The sequence below is a fragment of the Brassica napus genome, unplaced genomic scaffold, assembly GCF_020379485.1.
Source record: "Brassica napus cultivar Da-Ae unplaced genomic scaffold, Da-Ae ScsIHWf_2053;HRSCAF=2704, whole genome shotgun sequence".
Taxonomy (NCBI): Eukaryota; Viridiplantae; Streptophyta; class Magnoliopsida; order Brassicales; family Brassicaceae; genus Brassica; species Brassica napus.
In genome coordinates, this window is record NW_026015466.1 from 36999 (window position 1) to 45866 (window position 8868).

General features: G+C 35.0%; 1 long non-coding RNA gene across 6 annotated transcripts; it reads left to right on the forward strand.

The window, feature by feature from the left end:
• Positions 1-560: 560 nt before the first annotated feature.
• On the forward strand, positions 561-7596 carry LOC125599896. 6 transcript variants are annotated; one of them, XR_007333535.1, is made up of 5 exons: positions 561-1800; positions 1998-2093; positions 2171-3047; positions 3187-5917; positions 6006-7596. It is a non-coding gene; the product is annotated as an uncharacterized LOC125599896 (long non-coding RNA). The 6 variants fall into 6 exon arrangements; XR_007333536.1 differs by having other exon boundaries at positions 563-1800; positions 3187-6463; positions 6565-7596; XR_007333538.1 differs by having other exon boundaries at positions 580-1800; positions 2171-2275; positions 2392-3047; positions 3187-7596.
• The last annotated feature ends 1272 nt before the right edge of the window (positions 7597-8868 follow it).

Consider the following 8868-nt stretch of genomic DNA (forward strand, 5'->3'; position numbering starts at 1 on the left):
ATGTATCCAAAATACTTTAAGATATTATTGAACTTCTAAAATAATTATCTGTTACACGAAGGTTGATGGTGGAATGTGGCGGTTGAAGCCTGAAGTTTTTAGATTTTGGTTTCATTGAATAATATTTCTCATTTCATGAGAACTTAGTTTTGTTTTATGATTTCATTTATCTGGTTTTTTTTCTATCACTAACTATGTTTATCTTTCGCTTGATTTTGAATGATCACGTTTGATGTTTTTTCGATTTTAGTTATGTTTTGACTATTAAAATATGTACAAATCATGTATTTTAAATCCGAAGAACCGATTTCATTTATGTTTTAGTTACAAAATAGGTTCAAATCAGGTATTTTTAAACCGAAGAACCGATTGGGACCCGAACCCGAAAGTACAATGGGTTATACCGGTTTTTTGAAGATTTACTAACCCCGATCCGAACCCGATAGAACCCGAACCGGTCCCGAACCGAACTTTTATATAACCCGAATGGGGTTGATTTTGATAAACCCGGATAAAACCGAAATGCCCATGCCTACTTATAAGTATTAAAATCTAATAAAAGTAAAAATCTATATTATAATAGGAGAGTTTTCGATAGCTGGTAAGCCTGTCCACGTAGACATATCCTTAAAGTTTGTGGGTCCCATTTATTGTCCGGTTTTATTTGGTCGTATGGTTTGTAGTTTGGTCCGGTTTAGTTTGTAGGTAATATGATTGTAGTTTGGTCTGATTTGTGTCTTCAGCGTTTTGTTTCATAAATGCTTGCCTTTTGTGCTTCATACATCCGATTAGGGCTTCATCGTTGTCTTCCTTCCTTACAGAACTCAATCCACCGTATCCACGTATATGATAGCTTCTCCCTAAAACATTATATATCTCACACGGTAGCTACGTTCATGTAAGCCAATCTTCCCTTGAAAGTTTGTAATGTTTCTTCGAGTTTCATCTGCGGTGACAATAAAAAATTTTGGGTTCATCTTTTGGACAATCGATTTCATCTTCTAAGAAACGTATATCATAGATTGGTAATTTTTATTCCATAAGCTGTCAGATTGATGATGTATACATTCAACATCCGTATGTTTGGGTTTGAATAATTGTCCGTCAAAAAAGTTGGTGATTTTAATTGTTGCTTTCAATCTCACATCAAAGATTCTAAATTTTGATGTCACTATGGTTTCCGCCGCAAAAGCCCCCTGCGTGCTGAACCGCTTCTCCCTCTCCTGTCACCACGAAGATAAGTGAATGACGACAAGAACGAAAGGATAAAGTGGGAATATAGGACATGAGAAGCACTGGTATCGTTAACAGCTTTAGTTAGTGCGAAGAGAAAAGCTAAACAACTAATCATTTGTTAGATTTGGGATAGTTTAATGTTTTACCATCATGTCTCTTGGTAATGTGAAGTTATGAATCAGCTGTTTCAAGAAAAGTGACGTTCCAGAGTTACATTTGTACCGGTGTTTGGCCAGCGTGTAATACTAATATGCATCCCAATGGATAGCTTAACAGTAACTTTATGATCACATGGTTTGACCCTCTTGCACTATATCTCTCTTTCGCCCCATTCACTAGCACAAATCTCTCTGATCTCATATAATTTTGTTGTTATTTGTAGAACCATTTTAACGATCAAAGCTCATTGCTGTGTTCACGAAATTTAAGCAGGTCTCTTGATGGAAGCTTGACCGATAGGTGAGTGTCCATGCAGATTTGACTCGATGTTGTCTTTGATAATGAAAGAATGAAGAACAATATCTTATGAAGATCACTAGGACCGCCATAAGAAACCAGGACAAGGTAAACATTATAAAATTATTATTGTATGGTATTTCATAGTTAATTGCCAGCAAGTAAAACATATCAAGGGTAACCATTCACCAAATTATATTATGGTCGAAGCTATAAGACTAATTCATTGCTTTTAACGTATCTTGATTAAGCCAGAGCTTCTAATTAATTTACAAATCTATGGTTACTCACATGAAATTACGTAGCCGAAGTAATCCTCTGCAGTCCATGGCAAACCAAGCATCTACATCAATCGGTGTCAGTTTACAGCACAAAGATGCTTAGTGTTATACGTTTCTCAGGTAAGTTTTTCCCTTTTTCTAAAACATTGGTTCTTCCTTTATTTCCGTAGCTATTTATTTGTGTATGTTTACGGCAGCTCACTCCAGGACTTAATTGGAGCGGGCGATGGAGAGAATTAGGAGGAGATTTTGTTTCTTGGTTTTGGTTTCTGGTCAGAGAAGCGAAGATCATTCTTATTCAGGTCATTTCTTGCTTTTAAATGTTTCTCAGATTTTGTTTCTGTATCTGGTATAGTGTTTCGATTTAGATTGTCAGCACTTGCCTTAATTAAGTATTGACATGATGCTCTATCCACAGTCTGGAGTCAAGTAGAGTCATGTTCTATAGCGACTTATGTTGTCCTCATCTGATTATTGGAGTATTACAAAATGATTACCATACAAAATGAAAGTATCTCCAATCATTTGTCTTTTGCATCCATGAATACACAAACTTTTTGATGGATATTACTTCTGTCAAGTACAAAGAGAAGACTACTTTCATCGAGCCAAGCCTTACAAGGACCATCCTACCATTGCATGGTGATCTTTTTCATCTTGATCTCTCTTTGGTACTTCAATAGTTGTTTTTGTACGTTCGTCAACATGATGAGATGTCATTTCGACATGTAGCTGTTATATAGTTGTGCTTCAATGGTTTGATATGGGTTTCTAACACATGATGCAGAAGCTGAAAATGGATTTTAGTGTAGTAATACCGGTTATCTTCCTTGAGGAGGCAAATAATGCACATTACAACTCAATTGACCTCAGGGCTTATAGGAAGTCACATATTCATGATGGAGCAGCAGGTGAGTCAAGTTTGGAGTTGGAAAGAGGTTGACCTTCTTTTGCTGATACCTATTGTTTACTTCAAGTTATCAAGAGAAATTTCATTTCAATCCTGGTGACACTGGCTTTAATGTAGTCTTGAGCGGCAGGATCCCCAAACTAAAGTTTGCAAAAATTGAAGAGGTAAGTTTTCCAGATAAAGTTTGCAAAATTTAAAGTTGGTAAGTTATTCTAGATTTTTTGTGTAGCTTTTTTGTATGATTTTTTTTTTGAAAAGAATGATTTTTAAGTTGATGAAATCATAACTGAAGTATTGGTGCAGTGTCTTATTCAGCTATACGTTGGGATCAATGGTTACCGAGGCAACTCGAGGTATGATTCTTCAAGGTGTTGAACTGTTTTATACCACTGCCACTGGCTCTGGACCTCAAGACCATGGATTAGATTCGGGTGATCACTAGAGGAGAGTCATGCAAGGCCACGCTGGAGCTAATATTATGAGCTATTAGGCCAAGGTAAAACCTACACTTTTATTTATGCAAGAATTAAGGTTGGTAGAAGGGATTGTCAGACAGAATTTCCTAAGTTGTTGGTTAGGTGAATTTGGTTGCTAGACTAGGATATGGTATAGTGTGCTTCTGAGATTAGAATTTTCTAAGATGATGATTCTGATTTTTAAATTTGTGAGTCCCTGCTATTTTCAAATCTCTTTCAGAGAGACTGCCTGTATATTTTGTTTGAGGACAAGCAAAAGGGTAAATCTGGGGGAGTTGATAGGCCATGGATTTTTATCCACTTTTAGCCATGGTTTATAAGTGTTTTAAAAACTAATTATTATGTTTTAGAGTCTATTTAGTATATTTATAGGATCATGAGTGATTTGGAAGAAAGTGATGATTTTGGAGTATTTTGGAGATAATTGGAGAGAGCATCCGAGGTGACCATCAAGCAAGACCAATGGTCGACATTCAGAGACAATAATCGATCGATGCACATCTTGTGACATTGATCGACAGCGAAGCGCGCAGAAGCCCGTTTGGTTCCAGCCGACTTATAGCCCAAGACTTCACCAATTTACATGATTATCCCTGACGAGTTTTAACCTAATATTTATAGCTTGCCAAAGTGTTAGAGGCAAAGTGTGCTTTCTTGTTTTCTTATTTTCACAGCAAAAGGTTTTCTAGGATTTTAGCAGAGTTGGAGAAAAGATCCAAAGAGATTTGTGATAGAAACTCCATTATTATCTATCTATCTATGCAGTTTTTATACTTTATTGTTGTTATGAATTGCTTACCTATGTCTGAGTAGTTATATTGTTAGGTTTAGGGTTTAAATAGGTTATGAGGGATTAGCCCCAACTATAGATTGCTAAGTTAGGATATTCATCCTTAGAACTGTCATTAATGCATGTTTTTAGTTTAGCTAGCTAGAACCTTGACCTAGGAGTTTAGGCACAAGTTAACACTTGAATCTCACCATGAATCCGTCCTAATTGAGCTAGGATTGTTAGAGTAAGGCGAAGGCTGATCTAGTAAGCCTAGTGAGCATTATTCAACCTGCGCGTAAAGCTTGACTAAGAACATGTCGATCGATATTCCTATAAAATAATCGATCGACGGTGCAAAAGGTGTATCGATTGATATTCCTCTAGAATCATCGATCGACACTTATATCTGGTCAATAGACAAACCTAGAAAGCGAACGCCGATCGGTTTGTTCATAAGTGTTTGAGCTCTATTATATCATGCATAAAACTGTTAGGCATCTGTAGGATTATAATCCTGATTACCTGAATAGAAATCCTAAGTCTAACTATTTCATTTAAGTGCCAAAAACTCAATCAAGCCAATCGAGCAACTGCCTTGCTCACAACATGTTATTTACATTTAAACATAAATAACCTAGGTTAATCATTCTGATTAGATTTATTTGGTTCCCTAGCTCCTTGTGGATTCAATCCTTGAGTATTACAATTGAACATCTTATTTGAGAGAGTAATTCACTCCTTAAGGTAATTGGAGTGAGATCTTTCCGCGCTTATAAGTATTAAAATCTAATAAAAGTAAAAATATATATACTATACTAAAAGGGAGATAACTAGAGCGGGGAGAGTGTCCACCTCAGATTAAAAAATCAACCAATCAGGGAAATCCTTTATGCCATGTCATTAGTTATTGTCGAAAATAAAGATAAAAGGAAGCTTCGATCAACCGCCTCTGCTTCTCTCACTTCGTCTTCTCGGTTACATCTTCATGAAATCTACGTTATAGCTACCAATATTATCAATAAATTGTGTTCTTCAAGCTCCTCTTTACGAATTCATTTCTTATCCTTTGTTTTTCCTTCTTTATAAACCCTTCGCCTAGATTTAATCCAGTCAAAAACGAAAACCTCCACTAAAGAAGTTGAAGCTATGGCGATGAAACCCAATGGATAGTAATCCACTAGAAAGTCTCCCGTCACCACCGGAAAGTCTCCCGTGCAGTATGCTGTTAAATTGTTTTGGCCGTGTGGCGATTCTGATTTTTAGGAACGAACGAACACACATGAATTTCATATGTTCATGTCTTCCCTTCTTCAGGTTCATTCCTTTATTCATATAATGGTTTCATGGCCAAGCGTTAACCATTCGAAATATTTGTCATTCAGCTATTTGATCTGGTATATGGAGAATTTTCAAGATTTCTATTCGGTTTGCTCTGGGTGAGAACAAATCGTAAAAAGATGCAGCCACAACAGGAATAAAAAACACTATGAAAAAATTATTACAAAGCAAAACGGTAAGATTATTACAGAGCAAAAAGAGTCCTTAATCTTTGTTCCAAGAATTTTGTTGTACCTGATTTTGAATGGTTTTGATTGTCTTTATGTAAGGATCAAGCATCTTCGCACATGGTGTTCAAGAGATCATACAGATGGACCTGAAGACAAGTAAGATGATCTTACCTGATAAACACATGCGGGCGATTTCAGTTTGTCTAAATTGGCAGTTGACAGAGCCTTTCATGTCTCCGGCATATTGTCCATGGCACAGTTGGATATCTGGAGCCCAAGTAAGCTAGACGCATATCTAACACCAAAAAATACTTCATATATCTTTAATTTGTCATTAAAATACTGTTATTATTCTGATGGTAAAAGGTATATAACTCTGGAGTCCTTTTTCGTGGGTCAAACTGTGGAGTCCTTCTTGAGCTTATGTCAGGCGTAGGCGTAGAAGCCATATCGAATGAACACTTCCGAGTTCATTATACAAGGTATATTACTAATCTGAGCTTTTTTATTTTTTAATGAACAGGCGTACAAAACAAAGAAATGTTGCTAAGTGTCGGTCAGGAAATGGCACTTCTGAGCTGTAGAGTTTGGTTAAAACGTTTTTCAGCAATATGCACCAAACTGTGATCGAGAATCGTGGATTAAGGTTCTCGACTTTGTTAGCAGGATTTTCCATGGAAGTGTAGTTTTTTTTGTTGCTAACATCGATAGAAGTGTAGTTTTGAGAGGTACGAAGCTGTTATGTAATTGTGAGGATTCTTGAGAAGATTTGCGGTGGGTTAGCAGAAACAACAGCTGGCAAATTAATAGTAATGTTTTCCAAGGTAAAATACTGATTGAAAGTGTACGGTTCTTTTGTTTATTTATGAGTGAATAATACTATTGTCTGTTTAGTTTAACCCTTTCCATTACCATGTTTCTAAAGTGATCGACTTAGACGCTGCGAAGAGTTTTGAAAATGGAGAAGGTGTGCGTCTGATAGCACCTCAGGATGCCTGCAAGCTGCAACCATTCAGCCAAGTATATTCGCACGGAAATATAGATTGATGGCGCGGACGGGTAAACACTCGAATCTAGGAAATAGTTGGCTCTGGATGAATCCATTGAGAAGTTGCGACACAACGTCAAAGTCTTTCTCGACCGCCAGTGTCACGATCTTGGGGGAGAAGAAGGCACAGTCTACGTGGTTATCAGGTTTGAGAGAATCGGATGTGAATATTACTCTGTCTGTTTAGTCTAACCTTTTTCATCACCATGTTTCTGAAGAGATCGAGTTAGACGCTGCAAATAGTTGCATGTGAGGGTGAGTAAAATGGAAAGTGTGAGGATAAGACAATGATGTTCAGGAGTTTACACCTGGCTCTCGAGACTTCACAATAGAGAGCTTGAAGACAAAGCCAAAGAAGTACCAGAGCTGAAAACAGAGAGACATAAGAAAAAACTTAATATAGACGAGGTCGAGGGTATCGCGAGGCTGAATCTAGCAGAGGCAGCCATGTTATAGCTTAAAGCTAACAAAGCATAACGGGAGTCTGAGAGGTTGTAAAGATTGTACTACGAAAACGGAAAAGTTTGAGGAGGAATACGCAAGTAACTTCTGAACAGAGGTTGGCCAAGGCTGAGGCAGAGAAGCAATATATGTTTGAGAAGATTAACCTGACGGAAAATTCAAGCTCGCATCACAAAGTAGTGGTGGTGGAGGAGACCCGTCACATGTGTGATGTACTCAAAGATCTGTGATCTACTTCATGGTAACAATCTCACGCCTAAGGTAGATCCTCAATCAAAAGAGCACCATCCTTTCATATCCAAACATTGACGCTTCTTCCCTTCTAAGTTTGTTAATTTTGTGTAAACAAGATCTTTTAATAAACAAGAGTGTAGATATGTGGAATCTTTCTCAGGCCAAGAAGCTTTGCTTAATTTGGAGAGTCATGGTTTATTTTATATGATATATCAAGTTTTGGGTAGTGGTTTTCACTTTAAGTTATTTATAGGGACCAAACTTTTTATCTTTTTCATCATTCAATATATGAAATTGTAATTTTTATATATGCAATTATTATATAGTATCAAACCATTTGAAAAATATTTTTTTGTTGAGTGAGTCTAATTTACATAATGTTGCGAGATGGATCTTACAAATTCAATCTATCTCAAATGATATATTCATCTTCTATTTTTCTATTGAAAAGTTGTTTTCTAAGTGATCATTTACATGGTTTGGAAAGAGTGTGATGCACTTGTGCACATATCTCTCTCTCTCTCTATGCTTTCCGTTATATAGATCCGAGTAAAGAAAATTAAATGGAATCATTAATTTAACTTACGACAAAGAGTTGACAAAAAAAAAATACCCCAAAGAAGTGGATGAAACAAATAACATTTGAAAATGGTGATAAAGTAAACAGTAACATGTTATCTAAAAATATTTTACTCAACTACTATTATATATTTATTCTCAATTTTTATGTGATATGGATAATTAAAAATTATTAACTTAAAAACAGTTCAATTTCTGGGTTTAAAAAGATTAAATATTTTATATTTGATGAATATATAAGTGTTTTGGATAAAAATATTTCAAACGCTATTACAATATTGTTTATCATATATTAAAATAGTGTGCAAATGTATAATTAACAACAAGTGTGAAAAGAATTGCGAGAAAATTATAAAAATGTAACATGAGACACAACACAAAAAAAAAAAGAGTTAATCAATTTAAGAAATCACAACTATTATCATATTACTTATTGTTTTAAACTACAACTTTGGTTTAAAATGCAAAAATAAATAATTTTTATAAATATATAAAAGAAGAAAAAACCTAAAAACTTATATCACAATTATAAAAGAACGCAAGTTACAAAAACAAATGCAAAACTGCAAACCTAGAGAAGCACGTAAATTAAAAATTACAATAACTAAAACGTGAATATAATTAAACATATAGTAAAGACCGACTTAAGAAATATAAATGGAAAAATATACACCATACAAAGAATCAACCTCTAAAGCTGAAAGGCAAAAATAAAGGTGATGTATACTTATGTATACTTATTATATATACAATAGAAAAATAAACAACAAAAATGTAGGTTATAATGATGAAAAATAGATACTTTTACAAAGTTAAAAACATCAAAAATGGAAAAATAAAAATCATATTCCTAACAGCATTAATTCAAAAATACATAAAAATATTTTTTAAAAAATATATATATTA